Source organism: Macrobrachium rosenbergii, chromosome 5, assembly GCF_040412425.1.
Source record: "Macrobrachium rosenbergii isolate ZJJX-2024 chromosome 5, ASM4041242v1, whole genome shotgun sequence".
NCBI lineage: Eukaryota > Metazoa > Arthropoda > Malacostraca > Decapoda > Palaemonidae > Macrobrachium > Macrobrachium rosenbergii.
Window position 1 is genome coordinate 71,368,867 of NC_089745.1, and position 27,898 is coordinate 71,396,764.

Here is a 27,898-nt window from a genome sequence, read left to right on the forward strand (position 1 = left end):
ATTTACTCAGCATCCATTAACCTTTCACATTTATGTTCATGCAGCAGCCATAGAGAGATTAGGAAGAATTAATAAATAATATTCCATTTTTTATAAACCTGTGCTTGGAAGAAAATGAAAATAAGAGTATGAAAAGTACACAATGTGTTGATTGATTGACCGAATATGGTACCAGAAGGATAATGTATAAGACTACTACTACTACTACTACTACTACTACTACTACTACTACTACTACTACTACTACTAGTCTTATTTTCCAGGAAAGAAGGGTACGTATACGCAAAATCACCATGTTAAAAAATCCATTTACGTTTGCTTAGTATTAGAGAGTCGTGTAAAGAAGTACACTAGTTAGCATAATAAATTAATGCCCAAAATTGAAAGCGCCTCTTGCTGGTGCTATCCTCTTCTTTTGACTTGAGGTGTTTTGTCACCTTATGACGTCATATGTAAACAAATATGGCTTCCGATAAATGCAGTATAGAGTCAATATTGTACACTTGTTACTAGCTATGATCTGCACTTTGTAATTTTTTTAAATTTAAATCTGAGCCACTGTATGATTAAGGATTTTGTGAATTGTAAGTATGCTGTCTAAATTTTAATCGAAATGAGTTGATTTTTCTCTAAACTTGAAGTGCATTATCCTACACTAATTTGATATCTAGTTGCTTTGTTAGGCCTAGGTCAAACACTAGGCCTAGGTCTAAGGTGAGTCCTAGTCGTGGGGTTAATGAAGCGTTTCTTTAGCAGCATTCACCTTAGGGTGTAACGTCCCTGCCTACATAAGTTAGGGTAGAAGAGACTTAAGTCTTGACTAGCAACTCTTCTAGGAGAAGGACGCTCCAAAATCAAATTCGAGGGTGGAAGGAACCCTTCAGTTTAAGGCAACCCTTCTAAGAGAAGGGTACTCAGAATATAAACCTCGTTCTCCAATCTTGGACTGTGCCATAACCATTGTACCATGGCTTTCCATGGTCTTTGGTTTGAGTTCCCTAGTTTGAAAGTACAATCAGCATTAGTTCGTAGGTAAATCTAAAGGAGAGTTCCGTCTCTTGTTTGCAGAAGAATATATATTTTTCTGATGTATTTTTGGTAATTCTATATATTAGCTCCGTGCCTGTTTTTACCTTTTCAACTGGTTTTTTCTACACTTTTAGGGGTTCTGATACTGGCGGTGCATCTGTTTGTTGTCGCCAAAATGGAATGTCCTTCGCCTTTGAGTACTGGCCCCGTGGGGGTTGGGTACCCATACGTTAACAAGTTATTGCACTTGCCTGACGGGATATGAACCGCTCAAACAACGTACCTGCTGTGGCCTGTGAAGATAGCGCATGGAAACCCCTTGTTGGATGGACTTCACTGGTTAATTACAGGTTAATTACACTCGAGTGCCAAAAATTAAAGATAAATTCATAATTAGCAACCAAAAAACTGTAGTAAAAGTCAAGTTTTAGTGCTGTCGCCGCCGCAGAGCTACTATATAGTTCTACCATATTTTTATTGATTATGCTGAAACTGATCATTAATATTGGTGGCATCAAGCAATTACACCCTTTTTCCCATCTAACAATCTTGGGGACCCTAGTGGGAACCGGGTTTTTGGGTGGGGGAGCAGGAGAAAAGTGATTTCAAGGCACTACCTAACCAAACAACCACCTAACCTAACCTAGGCACTGTACCCTACCTAGGCCTAGCATGGGGGGCACTTGGCCCCCTGCAAACCCCTTAAGGGCACTACCTTCCCAGCACACTTCATGACAGTTCCGAAAAATTTGAGCGCCATTTTTTGGACACTACATGCATGGGCTTTATCGCACCGAAAGGCTTTTGTTCAAGTAAGACAACACTTTTCCTTACATGTTGGGCAAATGTGTTCGCTCTTGAGTAAACCGTGATTTTGGGCAAATGTTATGAGCCTTTCCATATGCCCATAATAATAGTTTGTGAAATCTCTATAATTCACGTAACAATTTTCACACACTGTGGGGAAACTTTCCTGGGGAACAAAATCGGAGCTTGTTCCCAACCTGGGGGAAATTTCCCCCTGGGGGGAAATTTGAAGCTACCAGGGGGGAAATAATTACACTACCTACTAACTAAAAAAAATATCAGATGTATTTTATCATGAGAGAGAGAGAGAGAGAGAGAGAGAGAGAGAGAGAGAGAGAGAGAGAGAGAGAGAGAGAGAGAGAGAGAGAGAGAATGTCTGTTGCAGATGGGCGGCACCGTATCTACCAGGTTCGGCTCACGTTCAAACATGAGCTCTGAAGGGAGGGTGGGAGTGGTGCAGGAGTACACTCACAGGCTCACAGTGCATTACGAGTAGTCAGTTAGCAGGGAGCATCTGACACACATACCACGCTTATACTTGTTTTCTGTATAAGTACATGGTATGAGAATATTATAATTTTAATAGTGAGTTTGTTAACTGGGTAATATGATATGTTGTTGTTGTTGTTATTGTTATTATTATTATTATTATTATTATTATTATTATTATTATTATTATTATTATTATTATTATTATTATTATTATGGATCTATTTTTATGCTTTGGCTGAGATTGGTAATACTCAAGAGATGTTTTATTAAAGTACTAATCTTCAAAGTTTGTATGTTTATGAGAAGTTTATTTATTTACTTACTTATTTTATATTTGGGAGGGGATGAATGGAAAATTTTGTTATTTCTATACCGAATTATTTTGAATGTGTCTATGTTTAATTTTCTTCTCCCAAATTGATATGCTTTGTTTTATGCCTGATTTCAAAATGTCAGAGAAACGAAGATTGTATCAAGATGGTTATTTGACCACGGGTTCACTTATCTTGTCAAGGAAGGTGCACACATCCTCAGTGTGTTGTGTGTTTGAAAACCTTCTCTAACAGCAACATGAAACCTTTCCAACTGAAGCAGCATCTGGCAAATGCTCATCCACAGTTGAAAGATAGGAATCGTAGCTTTTTTTGAGGTAAAGTTATCCAGTTTGAAGAGGATGAAGATGGATGAATCTGGGACGTATCAGCAAACCAACATCAGCATAGTGAAGGCTTCATATGTGATTGCCCTTCAGGTGGCCAAGGCAAAGAAACCCCACACGATTGGTGAAAGCCTTTGAAACCATATATCATTGACAGTGTGAGGCTTGTGTTAGGAGAGGAGTCATCACAGAAAATGAAACAAATCTCCTTGTCCAACAACACCATCAAGAACAGAATTGCCGAAATGTCTGAAAATATAAAGGAAAATGTGGTGTCAAAGGTAATGTCATCACCCTTTTTTTCTCTTCAAATTGATGAGTCTACGGATGTCACCAACATTGCACAACTGCTTGCTTTTTGCCGCTACATAACTGACAAAGGAATTGAGGAGGAGTTTTTTTGCCGCCATTAGAGATGACAACAAAGGCAGTTGATGTATTGGCAGTAGTTGCAGATTTCTTTGAAGAGTCGGGACTGAGTTGGAACAAACTGGAAGGGGTTTGCACAGATGGTGGCCCTAATATGCTTGGTTCACGATCAGGATTCATTGCTCTTGTGAAACAGAAACAGCCTAGTTTAAAAGGAACACACTGCATGATCCATAGAGAAGCTCTCGCCTCAAAGACAGTCCCAAAGAACCTTCATGATGCTTTGACTGTCATCATAAACATTGTTAACTATGTGAAAGGATCAGCTTTGAACACTCGCCTCTTTCGCGAACTCTGCCGGGACATGGATGCCAACCACACTGATCTTTTATTTCATACACAAGTGCGATGGCTTTCAAAAGGGAACATGCTGGCGCGGGTCTTTGAACTGCGGGAAGAAATAAAGTTGTTTTTGAGTTACAGCAACAAAGTGGACCTGCTGTCTGCCTTCAACAAGGAATTATTTGTAGCACAAATGGCTTATCTTGCTGATATTTTTGAAACTCTGAATGAACTAAATAAAAAATTACAGGGACAGAGGAGCAACGTGATTGTGCACACGGACACCATCAATGCTTTCATGGCTAAACTACAACTTTGGGGAAAACAAATGAAAAAGGAAATACAGCATTCTTTCAGCGTTTGAGTGACATACTTGGTGAGAATGACATCAAGGACCCACTGAAAGAGGAAATCATCACTCACCTTGATCATATGGGGACGAGTTCAAGCGATATTTCCTGGTATCAACACTGAAGACATCTCAGTGAGGCTGACAAGGAACCCATTTATATGTCAGGTGGATGATGTCCCTGGGGACATGCAAATGAGTTCTTGGACCTCAAGCATGACTCTTCTGCCAAGGACGAGTTTCGTGCACAAGATCTTGAAGAATTCTGGGTTAATATGCGTGGAGCATACCCCCAAATGAGCACCAATGCATTGAAAATCCTCATTCTGTTTTCCACAACCTACCTTTGTGAGTCAGGATTTTCTACTTTACTCACAATCAAGCCCAAAGCACGAAACCGACTGGAGGTGGAATGTGACATACGTTGTGCACTTGCCAAAACTAGCCCTGATATTGATACACTGGTGCACAAGAAGCAGCCTCAACCTTCTCACTAATTCAATTTTGAAGTAGAAGAATAAACAAAAGTCCTTTTATTTTGCTACTAGCCGCTCTCTATGGCTATGCGGGTAACTAACCGCTCTCTATCTAACTATTTGTTTATCAGTATATTTGTCTATAATGTAAAAATAAATTAGTAAGTCGTCACAGTGTGTTTTAACTACTCTTTCCCTCATACACATGAAGGGGGAAATCTGGAGGGTTGCACTGGGTGCAGGGGGAAATAACAGGAAAAAGGTTGGGAACCACTGTTGTAGACGGTCCTGCTAATTCACTCATGGCATTTTCGTGATGTCATTTGGAAGGTGTGGTTTCCCCAAGACAATTTGAGACTGTGTAGCACACAAACGAACAAACAGGAGCTCAGTAAAATAGGTGATATGACAGAGACAACAACTTGAAGGACTTTGTTTTTTTCTGTAGGTACAAATATTCAAGTTGTGTTTTCTAGACCGATAGGACTTACCGTCACTAATTTACTTCTTCGTTAGAACATACTGAGTATCTTCTTTCAATGTATAAACACATTTATACTAAAAATCAGCCGGAGCACTTATTAAGATTTACCAGTTTGTATACAAGTACAAGCATAGTGTACATAATTTTAGCTTATGGACGCTGGAACGGCCATTCGAACTTTGTGACAAAGTACTAGTGAACTACTAACAGTCAGGGGGAAGCACCACCCACCTCTTGGTCTGCACTCCACTTTACTTCCAGTGTGAGGTTCAAGAAATGTCAGAAGTGAAAGACTGATTCTTTATTATTCTCGACAAGTGATTATAATGCGGAAAGCGGATGGAAAGGTAGCAGGCGACCTGAGGTCCCCCACTGGGTCCATACAGAAATTACGTTTGTTAACAGGCATTAGAAGACATATAATGCGTTATAGGACATGCAAAAGGCAGATATATATATTGGCGGAAAGGCCGTACAATGATGCATACAATGAGATACATAAAGAATCTGAAATAATAACAAGGAACATATATGATGTGATTAATGTACATATGAGGAGCGAAACAAGAATGGAGAGGCGATTTGACGCCCTTACACCAGTTGCCGTCGAGTCCAGATGCCTTTCATGACTCTCTGCCCGACTTTTGCTGTTTGAACTTTGGTTGAATACACTTCAGTCTTCCTTTCCTTTTTTGGTTGTTGACTATGTGTTTGTTTGTTCCTACACAAATAAAAACCTTTGTTCTTTACGTAGGGATTTAGCTTGCGGAGGCGTGGTGAGCTGGAATGGCCTTTTAACTTTCAGACAAGGTTGTTAACTACTGATGGTAGGGGGAAGCCCCGTCCACTTGTTGGTCTGCACTCCACTTTGCTTTCGGCCACTGTTGTGTGGAGATGCCTCTGTGCTTCTCTGCCCCACTGCTGTTTGCTTTCTTTTGTTTTGGTTTTTGTTATATATTTGTGTGATTGTTCTTTGTGCTATAATTTTATACAAACCCCTCAATCACTTCAGCACTTTTGGAGAGGAAACCACTGGGTTAGGCGCTGCCAAGGGAAGGACAGACTGTGTACATTCGGTTTCTCTCTTTTTTGAGGTTGAGCCTCATTTATTATTGTATGTCACGCCATGACATAAGTGTAATAAACAATCTAACTTGACTTCTTTTTAAGGTGTTGTGGAGGCTGAGAACCTTAGAGAGTTATGTACCTCTCTAGGCCTCTCGGGAGAGCTGAGTGTCTTTTTAAAACTTAATGGTCGCTCTTAGGCTCGAGGGGCATGTCGATATCTCCTCTGACTGTGCCTGGGATGACTTACCGACCACGGTGTCTGCTAGCTGTAGGACTGCTTCTACTCCCTTGATAACCCCTTATGCAGTATTGAGATTGAGTTCCCAGGTACTGCCATGCACATCATCTCTGAGCGATGTTGCCCTGTACATGCTGTTGCTGAAGGCATGCTTGGTGAGTTCAAGAAGAGAAGGAAGTGGTCATTGTTGTTTTCATTTTTGTCTTTTTCATTGAGTGCTGTTGCCTCCTCCCCCATTCACATGGGATACAGTATGTCTTCTGAGGTATCTCATTGATTGGCTGGTACTGGTGAGTTCTCATTTGCAGTTGCCCCAAGACAGACCGACTTCTTAAATTTTGTTGCGACCTGGGAGTTCTGACCAATTTCGAGAAGTCTGATCTCATACCCAAGCAGAGGGTAAAGTATCTGGGCATGTTGATAGACATGGCAGCAGCAAGAGTCTATCCCTCAGACTTGCATATCAAAAAGTTCAGGGAGGCAGTGCAGTTGTCTCTCTCTCAACAGGAGCAACCAGCTCAGTAGTGGCAGGTCATTCATGGTCACTTGTTGTCCTTGGAGAAGCTGGTCCCTCATGGCGGCTTCACCTTCATTCCCATCAATGGGAGAATGAAGGAGTTGTCTCTGGCAAGGGACTCCCCATTCTTTCAGATTCTTCTCTCTGGAAGTATGGAAGGACTTGGCCTTGTGACCAGACGACAGGAACCTTGTAATAGGAGTGCCATTAGACACTCCCCCCACCCGAGATACTTCTGATTTCAGATGCATCGACAGGTGTGTGGAACTGGAATGACAAACACCTCCACATCAATATCTGGAACTCAAGGTGGCTTTTTTAGCACTACAAGAGTTCAGGATTGAGTGATGGGGCACTCCTTGGTGTTGATGAGTGACAGTACCATGGTAGTTGCATATGTCAACAAGCAGGGGGACTGGTTTCCCTTCAGCTCCACATGTTGGCGATGCGGGTGTATCCAGCATCTCTTGTGAGTGAAAGGTTTTTCTCAGTGCACAGTAACAGAGATGTCTGGATACCTTCGTAAATCCTCTGTGGCTGTTTACCAGGGGAAATCCCCGTGGGGAGCTAGTGTCGTCAGTGCACCTTGCGGGGTGCGCTGTAGGAATTACTAAAGGTTCTTTGCAGCGTCCCTTTGGCCCCTAGCTGCAACCCATTTCATTTGTTTTACTTTACCTCCATTCATATTACTGTACAGGCAGTCCCTGGTTATCGGCAGGGGTTCTGTTCTGACGGCGTGACAATGACCGAAAAGCGCTGAAAATTGCCAATTTTTGGTTATCGGGCGCCTCTGTTAGGTATGTATCATGGCAATACCCAATTATCGGCGCCGATAAGCAGAAATTGCCTAGTTTCGTTGCTAGACAAGCGCCGCAAAACCAGATTGCCGATAACCGAGCCCGCTGATAACCGGGGACTGCCTGTATCTTCCATCTTGCTATCCACCCTCTTGTAACATTTATTTCATAGTGCAACTGCGAGGTTTTCGTCTTGTTAAACCTTTCAAACCTACCTACTCAAATTTCCTTTCCAGCACTGAAGGACTTCTTAGGTCCCAGTGCTTGGCTTTTGGCCTAAACTCTATATAGTATTCAGTACCAGGGGAAATGGGCCGTCTACTGTGGTTGGTGTTGTTAATGCGGTGTTTCTCTGGTTGGAGCTACTCTTCAGCAGGTAGCGGACTTTCTCATCTTTCTTCACCGAGAGAAGTTTCTCTATGTCTCGGCTATTAAGGGCTACAGGGCTGCCCTGGACCAAGTCCTTCACTTGAAAGGCATCAGCCTCTTTTCCTTGTGGAAGATCTGTATGCTGTTGAGAAGCTTCAAACAGTCTTGCCCTCCCAGGGAACTCAGGCCCTCTGAGTGGGATGTGACTCATTTTATGGAGCCTGACACGTGCACCCTTCAAGCCTTTACAAGAGTTGTTAGACAGGGATCTGACCTTCAAGACTTTGTTCTTGCTTGCCCTGGCATCGGCGAAGAGAGTTGGCTAACTACATGGTCTATTCTTCAATGTTAAGCACTTGAGGGGATGAGGATCTGTTGACTCTTCGTTGGTACTGGCTCAACCAAGAAAGAGGTGTCCAAGAACACAATTTCTTTCTGGCTTCGTGAGACAATCAAGCGAACGTATTCTTTGTCTGATGAGGTAGACAGGAGGATGTTCTGAGTAAGAGCTCATGAGGTTAGGGGCACTGGTCCTTCCCTCACATTCTGGAAGAACCTGTTGGTTCGACAGGTTAATATTAAGGCCGGGAGTATGGTCTTGACAAACCACATTCAGATCCTTCTAACTTCGGGACGTTGCCCACAGGTCCTTGGACAAGTTTTCCTTGGGTCCTTTGGTGGCTACTCAACAAGTTGTGTAGCTCACCCAGCTCCCCTAGAGGGACAGGTAGCATCTTGCCTAAGGTGTATGGTAGCGAAAGAGAGAGTGTGCGAGTGACTAGCCTCCTCCCTTTTCTCTTTTTACTTCCCTCTCCCGTAGGGCAGAGGGACAGGTGGCGAGCTGTCTCATGCTGGATTGGTGGGCCATGCAGATGATTCTAGGTAACTGAGTATCCTGTCTATAATCTGGAGTAGATTATTAGGTGCAAGTCTTCCCCCTCTCTAGCAAGGGGAAAGAGGGGCTGACAATAAAACAAACCTGTTGGTTGTATCAGCCTTTTATTACCTCTGACATTATGGTTTCATCCAAGCCCTTTTTGAAATAATGACACAAACTCATTAATTCAAAAGGCCCAGAAGTCTGACAGTTGAACATTCCATATGCTCAACAGATCAGAGGCGTGGGACTCTTTCCTCAGTTCTTCGAGACTAGGAAGAGAGGCCCAGGTGAGCAGACCTACCAGTCACTTCAGAGATTTACTCATACTTCACCCTCCAATGGGCAAGTCTCCTATGTAAAGACTGAAGGTTTGTATTTATGTAGGAACAAACAACAAATTTTAAAATTAATTTGTATTTTTCCTAACATACAAACCTGAAGGTCTTTACATATGGACCACCTCAGCCACTCCTCATTCTGATACCATGGCTGAAAGGCAAAGTGGAGTGCAGACCGGCGAGTGGGCGGGGCTTCCCCCCCTACTGTCAGTAGCTAATGACCTTGTTTGAAAATTAATGGCTGTTCCAGCTCATGTTCACAAGCAATATCCTATGTAAAGACCTTCAAGTTTGTATGTTAGGAAAAATATAGATTTCTTTAAAAATTTGTACTTTTGTGTTATAATTATCACTGGGATAATTACTTTCATGCACCATTTACTTTAATAATTCATATTTAATTAATTACCTTGGTTTTTTGTCAAAATATCCACAAATATGTAGTATAGTCCAATCCAGAAGGCTTTGGTTATCTGATCTGTCCTTTAAAATTTTTCCCATAAGAGGTATTGGTAATTGGATTACTCCATTCAAGACCTCCAAAAATACAAAAGCATTTCAACTCAAATTTAACAAACCTAACTTCCAAAAATAATTAAAAACATAAAGTAAATAGATTAAATTTTTTCTCATTACACCTGTCACTGGGAGAGTTGATGGCATGTGTGGTAGGTAGTGACGTAAGTGAAGAGGATAGGTGTTATTGTTTGGAAGGAATGGTAGGTAACTGTGCTTCTGTTTATGTTTCTCTTTTGTCTCCTGTACTGTTTTCTTTTTGAGATTCACCGTTTCTTTCTCACCAAAAACCTGTCCAGGAATGTTTGTTTTAGTCTGCACTTTAAAATGTTCCTTAAGTTAGAGATAGCGGCATTATCATTCAGCAGGTTTATAACACTTACAGCTTTGTCAGGGGGATATTTTTCAAGGAAACTGTATTCCCCTTAGTGTGCACACATTTCTTTTTCTGGGATCGACCTGTGTCGCCCAGTGAAATGTCCCATATAGCACACATTTCTAGGTATAAATATTTGCTAGATATACCAGAGAAAAAAGCTATACAGCTAATAGGATGCCAGAGTTACTACTTCTGGAGCGATCATCCTCATAGGATGTCGGTATGTCATCTAGGAGCGAGTGGAAGCCACTACCACAGATGCTTAACCCAAATAGATCTCTCCTCTCCCAAAACCCCTCGACCCAAGGGGTGCCGTTACAGCGGTCCTTCTCCGCTCGCTACTACTACTTCTACCCAGAACCTTCATCCTCTCATAGCACCTTTTCTCGTGTACACACGTTGTTTTTCGCTGGTGTGTTTTTTGTGCCCTTTTCCTTAATTTTGGCATTTTGGTTATCACATCATGTCTTCAATCAATCAGGACGCATCCTCTTCTAAGTTGAGTATTCATTTTTGTTGGTTTGGGACTCAGTTGGACAGTTTTGTCCCGTTTTATAACTTACACTTTGTTCGCTCGAGCCGCCATGTTTGTTTTCGTTCGTGGTTGTAGTCCTCAACCTCTTGATGCTCCTATATCTTCTGACACCTTGGAAGATTTTTCTTATAATGCTCCATATAATAATAATGATAGTTTTAATTTATCGTTCGTTTCTGACGTGCACGACTATTGTTACATTTTTAGAATAGTGGAAAGTGAGGCCTAGCCTATCCTTTCGTTTCTGTTCTTTACGCAGATGCATTTAATTTTTGTAATTATATTATTTCAATTTTATTATTATTATGTATTCCTTATATGCCTTTAGTCTGATATGTATGGTAGTGTCGCTCATTAGCCTACCTGACCAGTTTGACACTGTCGAATCTTGGAAGGTAGGCTAAGTTGGCCCCAGTTTTCCTTCCTACCCTGGCTTTCTAGGCCTAGGTAAGATAGGTCTTCTAGGGTGGCCTTTGTTCGAGTTATTGGCGCCCTGCCCGTCCTTCCTGACCAGTTTGATTCGTCAAATCTCGGAAGGCTTGGTTCGGTGCTGGTGCCCCTTCTCGTTCGTCTCACTGGCGTGACCTAGCCTACCTGACCAGGTGTTCACTTCGGAAGGTTAGGCTAGGCTATAGATATTATCTATTCTGCCTTCACGTGTTTTCTCTCACTCCTTATTTATCAGTCTATTGTCTATTCATGGCTTCTCCCTTTGGGGCATTTTAGAGCAATGCTCATTTGCCCTTTTTGGTTGAGATGACGCTTCGTGGAAGGTGTTTAGGCACCTGACCTGTTGTAGTCGCCATGTTTTCTCTGCCCCCTACTTCTCCGCTGTTCCGCCATTCCGGACCTGTTCTGGCGGCTACTGTTAGCTCGCTGTTTAGTTCCTGGTAAGGAACAATAGCTTGAGTGTCGATGCCTTCCCCCCCCCTTTTTTTACGGCAGAATTGTGGAGATGCCGGGCTGAATATTATTTTTAGTTATTACCTTATTTCCCGTGAACTACGTTCCGGGGAAATCAGTCTCGGAACCCTCGTTCCGGCGAAACTAGCTTTTTCCACCACTCGGTTGTTGATTTCTGTGAGGTTGATTTAGACGGGGCGCTCAGGCGTCACCGAATTGTTCTCGGTGTGATCGACTTCAGGCCTGGCCTCCTGTTCTGATTGTACCGGAACGTTCCGCCGTAACTCTATTGTTTACCCCAGATCTCAACTCCGCGTGGAGGGAAAATTATTAATTTAAGTCTTTACTAGATTTGTCATTCCCACCACCGCCGGAAACTGTTCCGGCATTATCACTTTTGATACTCATGTATCAATTCCTCTTACAGGTGGTTCATTGTCAGGAGCCGGGCTGTAACGCTTATTTACAGCAACCCTGTGGCCATGTAGCATGCAGGTCTCATGCCAGCTGCGCAGTCGAGGTGGAGGATCACCTCGTCTGGCATCCCGATGGTTGTGATGTATGCTACGCTCTTTACCAAGACGTGATTGATGATTCGATGCGTTAACCTTTTGGCATACTTTATGAATATTTCAAACAGGTCTGAAGTGCATCTCCTAATGACGAAAAGAATTTACACGTCAATTTCCTATATTGACATTATATCCTGTTTCAGGTCCCTCGGTCCCGCCAATCCTCATCTCTTTCTACCCTTAAGATCTTGGTCGGGGGCTTCGGTCGCAACGTTGGTCAGGGACGCCCCTATGTGCTAGCAGAGGACATATGTAACATCCTTTACCCCATGGCCAGGTCCTCTGCAGCGTAGCTCCCGGCGTGGCGGAGCCCCTGATTAACAGGATTAGGATTGAGACCCAAGTCCCGCCGGAAGACCAGCAAGAACTGTGCGAGGAAGTGGCCGAGGAAGTGGCCAACATCAACATTCACGTCGAACCAATGGCCATCGATCCGGAGGAGGAAGGTAGGGATGTAAGTGAGGCAGGTAGAAATAAACATTCAATTTCTTTTAGCTCTCCTGCGTCTTCGTCTTCCTCCTTCCAAGGCTTCTCTAAAGTCTCCGCCCTTGGGGCCCGTTCGGGGTCAGTGATCCCCAAGGTGAAGTCCTTGGCAAAGACGAAGACATTACCTAAATTGTCAAAACCCCCGAAGATCCCGGCCATGTCGAGTTCCGCCAGGTTGTCGTTGGCTCCCAAACCTTCGACTTCCTCTCAGAAGGCTGCTCCCCCTTCTAAGGGGTCGAGACCCAAGGCTGTCAAAGCTAAGAAACCTGAATTTGACCCTGAGGCCTTTGCAGATATCCTGATGAAGAAGATATCTGCCAAGGTAGACTCACAATTTGAGACGATGTCTCGAGATCTCGCTTCGAGTCTGGAGACATCTGGCAGATTTGTACAGTCTCTGGCTCAGAGACTGAAGACCCAAGAGGAGTCGCTTGCGGATTCGTTAATCAATACCGGTCCGGTACAGCAACGGAGTTACTCTATTCGGACTCCTCGAAGCTTCCAGCATTTGAGGACTGTAATCCTTGGCGTCTCGCCTTCAATGCTCCCTTTGCCAATGGTAAATTAACCATTGAAGGTTGTGGCACCCGCCCTGTGGAAGACTACGAGTTCTTTCCGGCGGATCTTGTTTTTCCTTTCCCGGGATACGCCCGTTTATCGGAAGAAGCTCTGGTGAGGGAAGACAAGGTTCCCAGGGAGACGGTGATCTTCCTTAGGGACCAAGCACAGTCCGCATGGGTCAGAATACTGTCTGACTGGGAGTGTGCCAACACTAAGCTAACTCCTCACAAGGGGCAGGATACGATGTTTGTTGTCCATGAGGACATTCCCACCCCTTGTACTTCTAAGATAGCTGAGTTGACTCTGCAGGCCGGGATAGAGGAGAAGCCGATGCCTCAGCTTTGTGAGACGGACTCTACATCTCTGCTCTTTCCGGGAGATATGGATTGCTGGGTTGGGGCTCCTGAAACCTTTACAGTAGGTAAGCTGGATCCGGAGTGCGCGGATCTATTCAGTGAGCAGTTGCCCAGGATTCCGGAGTCCTTGATCAAGGCGGAATACGATGCTAGATGCCGTCTCAGTAGATCCATCAACTCCGTCACACCTCGGCGGAGTTGACATCGGCTGTGTTAAGGATGAACCTCTATTCGGATTCTGACCAAGTCTCTTCTGGCTTCGTTTCAGAGTGATTTGTATGACTTTGTGGTGGCAAGACGGAACTGCCGGAAGCATGTGCTTGCTGACGCCTCCATCCGCATGAGCCAAACAGGCTCATTAAATCTTCCATCTGGGGAACTAACCTCTTTCCTGATGACGTAGTCAACACCGTCATCAGTGAGGCTTCCAGGGCCAACCAGAATCTCCGGATTCGTTGGGGACTTCCCTTTAAGAGGAAGTCTTCTGAGTCTTCGGGCCCTCAGCCTAAGGGAAGGAAGAGGACAAGGAGGTACCACCCGTACAAAGCCCCTCAGACCCAGTTGTCCAGGCAGTTCCCGTCGCTCAAGTTGCCCAACCTTCTACCTCCAAAGGGCAACCTCAGTATGTCTTGCTAAATCTACCAGCTCACCACTCTGCTGGCTCGGCTGCTTATGTGGCTTCCCCGGTGTTCAACCCCACCTTTGAAACTCAAGGTTTGTTTCAAGGCTACTGCCAGTCCAGGGGTGTTAGAGGTCGAGGCGGATTTCGGCACAGGGCGGGATCCAGAGCTCAGTCTAGAGGCAGAGGCTCAAGATGAGGCAGAGATAATAAGCCCTCAGACAAATGAGCCTCTTCAGGTAGGCGGGAGTTTGCACCTTCACAGGGACCATTGGACCTTCAGTCCTTGGGCCCACAGTATTGTTTCAAAGGGTCTAGGGTGGAGTTGGATAGAAGGGCCTCCTCCACCAGTCAGATTCTATCAGACCCCAACACCGGATCTGTTAGAATATGCAAAAGACCTTCTTCTAAAGAAGGCAGTAAAGAAAGTCAGACATCTAAAATTTCAAGGACGCTTGTTCAGCGTACAAAGAAAGACTCAGACAAAAGAAGAGTGATATTGGACCTATCAACTCTGAATTCTTATATCCAATGCGACAAGTTCCGTATGTTGACCAGGTGCGACCACCTCTATAGATCTTACAGGTAGGCGGGAGTTTGCACCTTCAGTTGGACCTTCAGTCCTGGGCCCACAGTATTGTTTCAAAGGGTCTAGGGTGGAGTTGGATAGAAGGGCCTCCTCCACCAGTCAGATTCTATCAGACCCCAACACCGGATCTGTTAGAATATGCAAAAGACCTTCTTGTAAAGAAGGCAGTAAAGAAAGTCAGACATCTAAAATTTCAAGGACGCTTGTTCAGCGTGCCAAAGAAAGACTCAGACAAAAGAAGAGTGATATTGGACCTATCAACTCTGAATTCTTATATCCAATGCGACAAGTTCCGTATGTTGACCGTCTCTCAGGTGCGGACCTTACTTCCCCATGGGGCCGTCACCACCTCTATAGATCTTACAGACGCATATTATCATGTCCCGATGGCGAGAAACTTCTCTCCCTACCTAGGATTCAGACTAGGCAAACAGGCTTACTCCTTCAGAGTAATGCCTTTTGGGCTCAACATAGCACCCAGGATCTTCACCAAACTAGGAGAATCTGTGGTACAGGAACTGAGGTCTCAAGGCATCAGGCTCGTGGCTTACCTAGACGATTGGCTAATCTGGGCTCCCAACGACACCGAGTGCCGGAAGGCGACCAGAAAGGTCATCCAGTTTCTAGAGTATCTAGGATTTCACATAAATGTAAAGAAATCTCGTCTGATTCCGGCATCCCAATTTCAATGGCTGGGAATCCAGTGGGATCTAAACACCCACAAACTTTCAATTCCGCCGGCAAAATGCAAAGAGATAGCCAAAGCAACGAGACAGTTTCTCAAGTGCAAACGAGCCTCTCGTCGCACTCAAGAAAGAATCTTAGGTTCTCTTCAGTTTGCATCAGTAACAGATCTACTTCTCAAAGCAAAACTGAAAGACATAAATCGAGTGTGGAGGAGTCGAGCCAATTACAATCTCAGGGACAAAGTCTCCCTCATACCTCCAATCTTAAAGAAAAGACTCCGACCTTGGACAACGGCCAAAAGTCTTTCCAAATCAATTCCTCTACAATTCCCTCCACCAGCTCTGATCATTCACACGGATGCATCTCTGACCGGATGGGGAGGTTACTCACAATACAAAAAAGTTCAAGGAACCTGGTCGAATCTTTTTCGTCACTTCCATATCAATATTCTAGAGGCGATGGCGGTTTTCCTGACTCTGAAACGCTTACGACCAGCCAGGAACATACATATCAGATTAGTCCTGGACAGTGCAGTGATAGTTCATTGCCTGAACAGGGGAGGTTCCAAATCAAGTCACATAAACCATGCAATGATAGCAATCTTTTCATTAGCAATGAAAAATCATTGGCACTTGTCCGCCACGCATCTGTCGGGAGTAAGAAACGTGATTGCAGATTCTCTGTCAAGAATGACTCCGTTGGAATCAGAATGGTCTCTGGACAAGAATTCCTTCAACTGGATTTGCCAACAGATTCCGGGACTTCAGGTGGATCTGTTTGCCACGGAATCAGATCACAAACTACTTTGTTATATAGCTCCGAACCTGGACCCTCGGGCTTACGCCACGGATGCAATGTCAGTAGACTGGAACAAATGGCAAAAGGTTTACCTGTTCCCACCAGTAAATCTTCTGTTGAAAGTTCTACACAAACTCAGGTCATTCAAAGGCCGGATAGCTCTAGTAGCCCCAACTGGCCGAAGAGCAACTGGTTTCCTCTTCTATTAGAGTTGAAACTCAGAGCCAAACAAATTCCTCATCCAAAAGTTAACCCAAGTAGTACAAACTCAGACTGTGTCAGCTTCCTCAGGAATGTTGAATGCCCTAACTTTATGGATTTCATGAAGTTCACGGCACAGAAAAATGCTAATATTGATCCTTTGAACACAATGTTTCTAGAATCAGATAAGAGAGAATCTACTCTCCGTCAGTATGATTCGGCAGCAAGAAAACTTGCCAACTTTTTAAAAGAATCAGACGTTCATACAATGACTATGAATCTCACAATCTCATTTTTTAAGGCCCTTTTTGATAAAGGCCTAGCTGCTAGTACTATTACTACGACTAAATCTGCCTTAAAGAAAATATTTCAATTGGGATTTAACATTGACTTAACAGATTCGTATTTTTCCTCTATTCCTAAAGCTTGTGCTCGTCTTAGACCAACAACCCGTCCTAAAACGGTTTCTTGGTTTTTAAATGACGTACTAAGATTAGCTTCAGACACAAACAATGAATCTTGCTCTTATTTGACTCTTCTTAGGAAGACGCTGTTTTTAATTAGGCTGGCTTCAGGAGCTAGAATCTCTGAACTTTCAGCCCTTTCTAGAGAGTTGAATCATGTGGATTTCCTCCCATCAGGAGAGGTTTTACTTTCTCCGGACCAAACCTTTTAAGCCAAGAACGAAGATCCTCAAAATAGGTGGTCTCCCTGGAAGATCATTCCTCTTCCGGAAGATCCTTCCTTATGTCCGGTAGTTACCTTAAAAGCTTACCTTGAAAGGACTTCTCAAAGATCTTCAGGTCCCCTTTTTGTTAGAGAGAATGGTGGAACCATCTCCTTGAATGGTATTAGACAACAAATTCTTTATTTTATTAAACAAGCCAACCCAGATTCAATTCCCCAGGTCCATGATATTCGTGCTGTAGCCACCTCAATTAACTACTTTCTACATATGAATTTTGATGAAATTAAGAAATATACGGGCTGGAAATCTCCAAGAGTTTTTAAACGTCACTACCTTAAGTCCTTAGAGGCTCTAAAATTTTCTGCTGTCGCTGCAGGGAACATTGTTTCTCCAGAGTCAGCTTAGTATTATGTTATTTAAGTTGTAATTTGTGATTTAATTTGCTTGCCCTACTGATTGGTATACCTCTCACCTACCTGCCTCGCTTGTATTCCCTGCCTTTCTACCTTGTTGACTGGGTTTGGGTTGCTTCACAAACCACTCCTGTCTTTGTACATACCATCCTTGTTCAATTTTTCACCACTATTTGTTAATTTAAGTGATGGTTTTTTAGTTAGATTGTTAAACAATATCTTAAGCTACATTGTTTTGTATACTTTACTTAACATATACAGATTTAAATAATTTGTTATATTATTTGGATAAGTAGAAAGCATATTCAAAAATAATTTTATTTTCCTTAGAAAAATTTTTTGATTTTGACTTTTGACTTTTTATATTTAACAAGCTTTTATGACCAATTCTCTGCTACTATTTCACTGGGCGACACAGGTCGATCCCAGAAAAGGGATTTTGACAAAGGAAAAATCTATTTCTGGGTGTCGCCCAGTGAACCCTTCCCTCTTTTTTCCCACCCTAGGCTGGCCAAAGCATGGGTGCTATTTCGGGATGAAGGTTCTGGGTAGAAGTAGCAGTAGCGAGCGGAGAAGGACCGCTGTAATGGCACCCCTTGGGTTGAGGGGTTTTGGGAGAGGAGAGATCTATTTGGGTTAAGCATCTGTGGTAGTGGCTTCCACTCGCTCCTAGATGACATACCGACATCCTATGAGGATGATCGACCCAGAGGTAGTAACTCTGGCATCCTATTAGCTGTATAGCTTTTTTCTCTGGTATATCTAGCAAATATTTATACCTGGAAATGTGTGCTATATGGGACATTTCACTGGGCGACACAGGTCTTCACCCAGAAATAGATTTTTCCTTTGTCAAAATCCCTTTTCTAGCCTTCTTAGGGACCATGATGACATATACAATACAATTACCTTGTACTATAAGTAATAACAAAAAACTCATAGTCAGTACAGTATAGCAAAGATGTGCTCAGAGCAAGATCCATGCTCATTATAAAAATTACAAATAGATTCTCAGGCATGGAGCCAGACTAATTATTGTCATTTTTAAAAGTCTGTCACAATCTTTCCTAGAAAGAAAACCATGCTAAAGAGTTCTTATTCCTCTACTTTTGACATTAGTGGGTCCAGTTGTACTGTGTATATTAAAGTTGTTACACCTTTCCCATATCGTCTGGTCTGTCTCCTTCTTCGTCATCAGAAGCAGTTTGCCATTTTGGTTCCCTCACCAACTTGTTAAGCTATGTAATTTATTCATAGAAACTCTTGCTCAGTCCAACCACTTACCATGATGTTATCCTTGGCACAGGGAAAACCTATGTACTAAACATTTCTTTGCACAGTATATCATTTTCAGGCCTGTTTTGGTTTATCCAGTCTCTAATGAGCATTGAGGCAAAAGAGGTTTGATTCTAAGAAATTTAAAATGTAATTTGCTTTCATTTCTTGCAGATATGCTAGATCTTTTCATTTTATTTGTACGTAATGCTTTTTTATGTGTTCAGTATGAATACTTATGTAATCAGGTAAAAATACAATTTTCTCACTCATGAATTCAGAATTTTGTAATTCATTCTAATAACACAGGAATGTAATGGACCTAAATTTAACAGACTTTTGTATTTATCAGCTACTGTATATTATTGTGATTATTTTTTCTATGCTACAATTTGTTCATGACACTTACCTGACAGATATATATATATAGCTGTATTCTCCGAAAGGGACCGACAGAAATTCAAAAACTTACGGCACACGCAGTTGGGGCAGGTGGTTAGTACCCATTCCCGCCGCTGGGAGGCGGGTATCAGGAACCATTCCCATTTTCTATTCAGATTTTCTCTGTCGCCGGTATTGTCAACACCTGTTGTCAATACCTCCGCCGTTGGATTTCGTAAACTTTTCCACTGAGTATTCTGATTGTCATTTGGTTTTTTGACTTTGGATTTGTGGATGGGCATACGCTTCTTTGGACTGATTTGATTTTGGTTTTGGCTATTTCTTGAACAAGATGTCTGGTTCTAGTTCTGCTAGTTTCAGGGTGTGTGTTGTGAAGGAGTGTAAGGTGAGGCTACCGAAAGCTTCGGTAGACCCTCACACAGTATGCATGAGATGTAGGGGGCATGTCTGTATGTTGGATGATCGCTGCAAGGAGTGTGAATCGTTGCCTGATTCTGATTGGAAGGCTTACAATTCTTACGTTCGCAAGCTAGAGCGTGACCGTGTAAGGAGGTCTTCCTCCAGGAGTGTGTCTGTTGGTGGGAGTCAGGGTATTAATTTATCTCCTGTTAATCCTACTAATGCTTCTCCTTTCCCTGTAGAGTCGCCTTCGAACCCTGTGATTGCGTCTGCGGAAGGTAATGCCCTTGCGCAGATTTTGAGCTCCATTCGTACTTTGGAGTCTAAGGTGTTGGCGATTGAAAGTGCAGTGAAGTGTAGTGATCCCCCCAGTGTTGTGGAGGGGGCGTCAGATCGGCCCTATAATGCCTCTAGGCCTGGACCTCTGCCGAACTCCCAGGACTTAGGGAATGGGCATGTCGAAAGCCGCAAGAGGGTTACGGGGACCCCCCACCGATCTGGCGTCCCTTCGGCAGGCCTTGTTGACGTCTCCCAGGCTGCCAAGGATCGTGCTCGCGCACGGATCCTTAAGGACTGCTTCTCGTCCTCCGAGGCGCCCTCTCCACGTAAGGGGTCGCGTTCTCGGTTGGACTCTCGTCCGTTCAAGAGGAGCTGCGTTGAAGAGGACGCTTCTTCTCCTCTTTCTCGTGCTTTGGAGTCTTCTCCCGACTGGCTGCGCGATTTGCCGCCGCAGAAGAGGACCAGGACTTCTTCGGAGGAGGACGTTGCCGAACGTCCCAGCCTCCCCAAGAAGAGAGCTCTCGCCGCCCTTGGTAGAAGGAGGAGGACGTCTCCTTCCCCCTCTTCTTCTCATAAGAGCAGCCCTTCTCCTGAGAGGGCTTCCTCTCCTTCGAAGAGTCTTCTCCAGGATATGCAGCGGCAGTTAGCTTCCCTTCTCGCTGCTAAGGAGACGGAGCCTCGTGGGCGCCGCAAAGATTTGATGCTGCCAGTTAAGAGATCTAAGAGGTCTCCTCTCCTGCTCTTCGTTCGTCTCTCTCCCTGCGCGTTTTCTCGTAGTCGCCCTCATCGTTCATCGGATCATCAGCTCTCCTTGCCCCGTCGTGATGCGCTGGCTGATCAGGACGCTCCTCTTGCAGCTCGCTTGCCGCTGTAAGAGTTCGCTTCTCTCTTCTTGACACTCTTCTTGCTTCCGCCTCGTTTTGACGCTCGCAGGACGCTCCCAGGATGCTTCTCTTCATTCCCGATCTCTGCACGACGCTCGTCAGGACTCTCCAAGAAGCTCTTCAGGTCGCTGCGTCAGGGACTCTCGCCAGGACGCTTTCGGCAGCTTGTGAGGCAGGACGCTCGTCAGGGCTCGGCTGCTTGTGAAGCAGGACGCTGCGTCAGGACGCCGCCAGGGCGCTCGGCAGGACGCTTCTGTACGAGTTGCTCGGACTTTTCTGCTGCTTCTTCCCACGAGAAGAGGTCTCTTTGCCGAATTGGTCCCAAAGGTCTTAGTCTCCCTCTAGCCCCGGAAGACTCTCCTGTCGCTCCTTTCGAAGAGGGTGGTTTGTCTCAGGAGTCGGACTCTGCAGAGCAGGAGCAGCCCCTCTGTCGTCTTTCTCCGACTACCAGGTTTTGGCTAGTATGCTTAAGGAACTTTTTCCAGATAAATTTCAGCCTTCTGCTCCTCTTTCCCCCCCTTCGCAGTTAGCTTCCTCGAAAGGTGAGGAAATCGCCCGGCTTCCTGCAAATGAAGACTTCTCTTGCTACTAGAAAAGCTCTCAAGAGAGTCAACTCTTGGATGGAAGATAGGAAGTCTCAAGGAAAATCTTCCTTTGCTCTACCCCGTCTAGATTGTGTGGGAAAGCTGGAATGTGGTATGAGACGGGAGAGGAAATTGGCTCAAGGGTTCCTTCTTCCTCTCAAGGTGACTTTGCGAGCCTTGTTGATGCTTCAAGGAGGTCTCTCCTTTCTTCGGCGAAAGTGTCCTGGACTCTTTCTGAGACCGACCACCATCTGAAAGGCCTTTTCAAGTCTATGGAGGTCTTTAACTTTCTGGATTGGTGCTTGGGGGCCTTGGACTTGAGGACTCGTAGTCCAGATTCTATTTCTCTGGGGAGCTGTCCAGTGTACTGTCTTGCATGGACAAGGCCGTCAGGGATGGCGAGATGAACTGGCTTCTCATTTTGGTACAACCCTCCTAAAGAAGAGGGCTTTATACTGCAATTTTGCTGCCAAGTCGGTTTCTCCTGTTCAGAGGGCTGAGTTACTTTTTGCCCCTCTGTCTAGCCATCTCTTCCCCCAGCCACTTGTCAAGGATCTCGCCTACAGCCTTAAGGAGAAGGCTACTCAGGATCTCCTTGCACAGTCTTCCAGACGTCCTAGTGTCCCTTCCACGTCATCGCAGGGACTACCCTCGAAGAGACAGAAGCCCTTTCGTGGGAGATCTTCCTCCTCTAGACCCTTTTCGCGAGGAAGAGGCCTCTCCAGAGGCGGAGCCCCTTCTTCCCAAAGGGGCAAGAAGTGACTTTCTCCACCTCCAGACACCAGTAGGAGCCAGGCTTCTCCTGTTTTCGGAAGCCTGGAAAGTAAGAGGGGCGGATTCCTGGTCCCTCAATGTAATCAAGAAAGGTTACAGGATCCCGTTCCTCGAAAACCCCCCCCTGTCCTCAACTCCCAGAGATCTGTCGCCTTCTTACCGTCCGGAGAAGCAACAGATCCTTTTAGATCTGCTGGAAGAAATGATCGAGAAGAGGGCCATAGAGCGAGTCCTGGATCTGGAGTCTCCAGGTTTTTACAATCGTCTCTTCCTGGTTCCAAAACAGTCAGGGGGGTGGAGACCAGTCCTGGACGTCAGCAGACTGAACAATTTTGTCGTCAAAGAAAAGTTCAAAATGGAAACGCCCCAGTCTGTTATCAATGCGCTGCGACCAGGCGATTGGATGGTCTCTCTGGACCTCCAGGACGCTTATTTTCATGTCCCCATTCATCCTCAGTCGAGAAAGTTTTTGAGATTTGTCCTGGGGGGAAGAGTGTACCAGTTCAGAGCTCTTTGTTTCGGACTGAGTACAGCTCCTGTGGTGTTCACAGTCCTGATGAGGAACGTTGCCCGGTGGCTTCATCTTGTGGGTATAAGGATCTCGCTCTATCTGGACGACTGGCTCATCTGAGCCACATCGGAAGAAAGGTGTCTGGAGGACTTGCATTCAACTTTGGAGCTGACGAAGTCCCTGGGACTTCTTGTGAATTTAGAGAAGTCGCATCTGATCCCCTCTCAGTCCATTCTTTATCTGGGGATTCAGATGGATTCAGTGGTTTTTCTTGCCTTTCCATCCCAGGAACATCAGCAGCACTGCTTCGTAAAAGTTTCGGCCTTCCTGGGGAAAGAAACATGCTCGGTGAGGGAATGGATGGGTCTGCTGGGGACCATTTCATCACTAGAGAAGTTTGTTTCCCTGGGAGGTTGCATCTCAGACCCCTACAGTTCTTTCTTGCGGACAACTGGAAGAACAAGGAGGATCTGGAGGAGTCTCTCAGGATCTCTCTCTCTGTCAAGGACCATCTTCGGTGGTGGCTCGATCCCTAAAAGTTGGCAGAAGGGGTCTCTCTCTCTTTCAGAACCCGACCTAGTGTTGTTTTCCGACGCGCGTCCATGTCGGGATGGGGAGCAACACTGGGGGGAGGAAGTGTCAGGCACCTGGAAAGGGGAACAGGTGTCCTGGCACATCAATCTAAAAGAACTGGGAGCGATTTTCTTGGCTCTTCAGTTCTTCAAGATCAAGTTGCAGGCCGGGTAATTCAAGTCAACTCAGACAACACCACGGCCCTGGCGTACCTCAAGAAACAGGGAGGTACTCATTCTCGGTCCCTGTTCTTGATTGCCAAAGAGATCCTGCTGTGGGCACATTCTCGTCGGGTGACAATTCTCACTCGTTTCGTAGCAGGAGTCGAGAATGTACGCGCGGACCTTCTCAGTCGGCAGCATCAGCTTCTTCCAACAGAGTGGACTCTGAACGCGGAAGTGTGTCAGGAGCTTTGGAAACTTTGGGGACGTCCCCTGGTGGACATTTTTGCAACTTCAAGGACCACAAGGCTGCCTCTTTACTGCTCTCCCGTTCTCGACCCGGGGGCCCTAGCAGTAGATGCCTTTCTCTGGGACTGGAAGGGTCTAGATCTGTATGCCTTTCCCCCATTCAAGATTCTGGGGGAAGTCATCAGGAAGTTTGTAGCTTCAGAAGGGACGAGAATGACTTTAATCGCCCCCTTTTGGCCTTCAGCGGAGTGGTTCACAGAGGTCATGTCTCTCTTGGTGGATTTTCCAAGAACGCTTCCTTTGAGAACAGATCTTCTCAAACAACCCCACTTCGAGAGGTACCACAAAAACCTTCCCGCTCTGAGTCTGACTGCATACAGACTATCGAGAAGTTGCTCAGAGCGAGAGGTTTTTCTAAACCAGTGGCTAAGGCGATCGCCAACGCCAGGAGAGCCTCATCCAGCGCAGTGTACCAGTCTAAGTGGGTCATTTTTAGGAAGTGGTGCAAACTTAAGGGAATTTCCTCTACCACAACCTCTGTGTCCCAGATAGCGGACTTCCTTTTTTATTTGAGAAAGGATTTAAAGCTGGCAGTCCCTACCATCAAAGGCTATAGGAGTATGCTGTCAGCGGTCTTTAGGCATAGAGGCCTTGACTTATCGGACAATAAAGACCTTCATGATCTTCTAAGGTCTTTTGAGACGTCTAAGGTAGCCGCCCTAAGTTACCTTCCTGGAATTTTAGATGTCGTTCTAAAATTCCTGATGTCCAAGAGATTTGAACCTTTACATTCTGCTTCCTTCAAAGATGTAACCAAGAAAGCTATTTTCCTAACTGCTCTGGCGACGGCGAAGAGGTTAGTGAACTTCAAGCGATCAGCAAGATTATAGGTTTCAGAGGCCCTGATGCTGTCTGTTTTCTGAGCCCTATGTTTCTTGCCAAGAATGAAAACCCGTCTTCCCTTGGCCCAGGTCCTTCGAAATTAAGGGCTTGACGAACATCACTGGACAAGAACCTGAGAGAACCCTGTGTCCTGTCAGGGCTCTGAAATTTTATTTACAGAGGACCCAGGATTGTAGAGGTCCTTCTAGCAATCTTTGGTGCTCGGTTAAGAGGCCTGATATACCTCTCTCGAAGAATGCCCTGGCGTTCTTTTTACAAAGCACCATCATAGACGCCCATTCCAGTGTGCTAGACAAGGATTTGAGAACTTTGAAGGTCAAGGCTCACGAAGTGAGAGCCATTGCTACCTCAGTGGCTTTCCAGAAAACCAGTCTCTCAATGACATTCTGGGTGCCACTTTTTGGCGAAGCAATTCTGTCTTTGCTTCTCATTATCTTACAGAAGTAAAGACGTCCTATGAGAATTGCTGTGCGCTGGGGCCTTACGTTTCCGCAAATACGATCTTGGGGGCAGAAAGCGACTCTCATCCTCTCCTTTAGTTTTGTTTTTGTGTGTTTTTTAAATATTTTGATGTGTTGTTTTTTATGGTTGTTGGGTCTCCACCAGTGGTGGTCGCCCCAGTCCTTAGTTTATGTTAATTATTCTTGACGTAACTAGGCTTGGTCAGGTGGTTGTTTAGTTTGTCGCTTGCCCTCACAGTAAGGTCATATGGTCTAGTCACATTGTGGTCTCGCCCCCGTTGACAGATCATCTAGATTTCACCAGCTTTATAGGTCTCTACCTCGCTGGAGTTCTCTAGTAAAGCAGAAGCAGACTTGGGTGACAGTAATCACAAAGTCAGCAATGCTAACAGGTAAGGAACCAAGGCGTCAATCGCCTACATATGTTTGTTTCCTAAATCCTATTCTGTCTCTTCCCACCTCCAGTGGTGGGATTCAGCTATATATATATCTGTCAGGTAAGTGTCATGAACAAAATGATATTTTTATGATAAAATAAAGTTTGTTCATACTTACCTGGCAGATATATATAATCATAGTACCCACCCTCCTCCCCTCAGGAGACAGTAGTTCTAGTTTCTAGAAAATCTGAATAGAAAATGGGAATGGTTCCTGATACCCGCCTCCCAGCGGCGGGAATGGGTACTAACCACCTGGCCCAACTGCGTGTGCCGTAAGTTTTTGAATTTCTGTCGGTCCCTTTCGGAGAATACAGCTATATATATATATCTGCCAGGTAAGTATGAACAAACTTTATTTTATCATAAAAATATCATTTTTGCATGAGGTACATTTTCATATAAGTAATATCTAACATTCCACTCCCAATTGCATAGCTGATGTATCTAAATTCAAGGCAACTTTTTTTTTTTAACTTAGTGGTAGCACTTCTTTTGTTTGTTTGTTTGCACGTAGGTGACAGCCCCGCCCACTACTGGGGGGAAAACAGGAACAACCTGGCAACCATTATCCAATTTGTTTCTGCTGGATGGTTTGTGAACATCACTCCATTTTGCAGCAGCTTTTTTAGATATTCCTGTATTTCTTTTGTGTTTGGTGAAGTACAATTGTTTCGTTCTGGTTGTGCTTATGATAGACAATGTTTAGACAATGTTTTCAGTGAATTACTTAGGATTATGTCTGACACTGGTAATTCTAGTATTCGCTACTGTAGCGAGTTAGGCTGCAAGTCTAGACTTACTAGAGCCTGTTGCAATCCTCATACAATCTGTGCTAAGTGTAGGGGGGCAAGGATGGAATGTTTGCCCTCACACTGCACAACCTTTCTCCTCCCTTGCCTGGCTCTCATGCTTCCGATCAATCTAGTAGTAAGTACTGTTGCTGATGTGGGGCCTTCTCTTAGAGTGGTTATGGAGAAAGTGTTTACAGAGAAAGTGCAAGTGGAGGAGGTGGCTATCCATCCTGTTGGTTCTCCTAGACTGTCCTGCTTCCCCAAACCTGGGAAAGTCATACCAAAAGTCCAAGGGAGGCCGATGGGGTTTGCCCATGGTAGTTGCCCCCTGAGTCACACCTGTTGTCCACTCCCAGTTGTTGGCAGACAGCCACTGGAAGGGCTTGTCCAAGGAGATGCACCTGTTGTCCTCCAGCTCTTCAGACGACTATGGTGTGGACAAGAAATGCTGCAAACGTTATCTGGACTCTTCCCAGTTCCCTTAAGCGTCCTTCTGAAGACCATGGTCAGCGTCCAGACCCTCTGCTATCAAGTGGTATAAGCAGACTCCAAGCAGTTCCAGACCATCTTTTAGTTTCTCCTTGGAGTCTTCTGTTCCTGCCCCTGTCCATCAGCGCCCATCTGTGTCTCCCTGGAACAGTCCCAAGACCCTCTCACCTGAGTGCCCCGGCATCCACTCCTGAGAGCCCATATCTGGCTCCCAGGCACCCAGTGCCAGCTCTCAAGCATCCAGTGCCCGCTCCTAAGCGCCTGGCACCCCTACCTGACAACCCCCAGTGCCCACCCCTGAGCACCTGGTGCCCGCCCCTGAGCTCTCACCACCTGGTCCTGAGTGCCCAGTGCCCTTTTCCAGTGCCCAGTGCCCAGTCCCGAGTGCCCAGCACCCACTCCCAGGTGCCCATCGCCTTTTTCATCCTCCCCTAGGTCTCGGTCTCTTACGCCTTGTCCCATTAGACCTCCAGCGCCATCTCCTTTGCTTTTGGACCCTGACGAACTTGCTCTGGCTCTAATTAAACAACAGTTGGCCCAGATTGTGGACTTGCTCAAGAGAGGTCCCTCTACTCCTAAACCTGCTCAGGATGATCATTTGTCTCCTATCTCCACAGAAGGAGAGACTGACCCAGAACCTGCTTCTCCTGTGGCATATGCTGCCCTGCTGCAGTATTTGATGGCGAATTTTCCTTCCTTTTTCACCCCAGCTGCTCCTTCACCTGCCTCGACGTTCTTAATGAGGAACCAACCAAATGACCGGACACGCCTCCCCAAGATGGTCCATTTAAGGAAATGGGAGACTGGCTTTCAGCCAAAAGAGAGCAGGATAAAGCATCTTTCACTTTTCCTCTTTTTTGTCTTGTATGCAGGCGGGTACTTGTTGTACAGGCTTTTTCTTTTAGTACACAATTGGTGCAGTATGATGGGAACAGATTTGGAGGTTATTAAATGAAATTCTGACTGTCCTTAACCTGTTTATTACCTTAACCTACAGAACAGAAACTTAACCTAACCTGAATACTATAATTCATCAAAACTTATCCTACTCAGTCTTAATCCTATAGTTCTCCCCCTCTATCAAAAGAACCTTAATTGAACCTTTCTGTCAGTAAATCTTGATGCTCCCCCAACTGTGGTCTCTGAGACTTCTCCTTCAGATTGGGAGTTAGCTTGCTCTTCAGATTGGGAGTTAGCTTGCTCAACA

The 27,898-nt window shown here is 45.0% G+C and overlaps 1 protein-coding gene across 2 annotated transcripts in view; it reads left to right on the top strand.

Moving 5' to 3' along the window:
* Positions 1 to 427: 427 nt before the first annotated feature.
* The window catches only part of LOC136838889 (gastrula zinc finger protein XlCGF57.1-like), a 54,860-nt gene continuing 27,389 nt past the window's right edge, over positions 428 to 27,898 (top strand). The window contains exon 1 of one of the 2 annotated variants that reach the window (XM_067104581.1): positions 428 to 584. The gene's annotated coding sequence lies outside the window, so the exon portion shown is untranslated. The remainder of the gene's footprint in view (positions 585 to 27,898) is intronic. The other variant, XM_067104582.1, reaches the window with a different exon arrangement.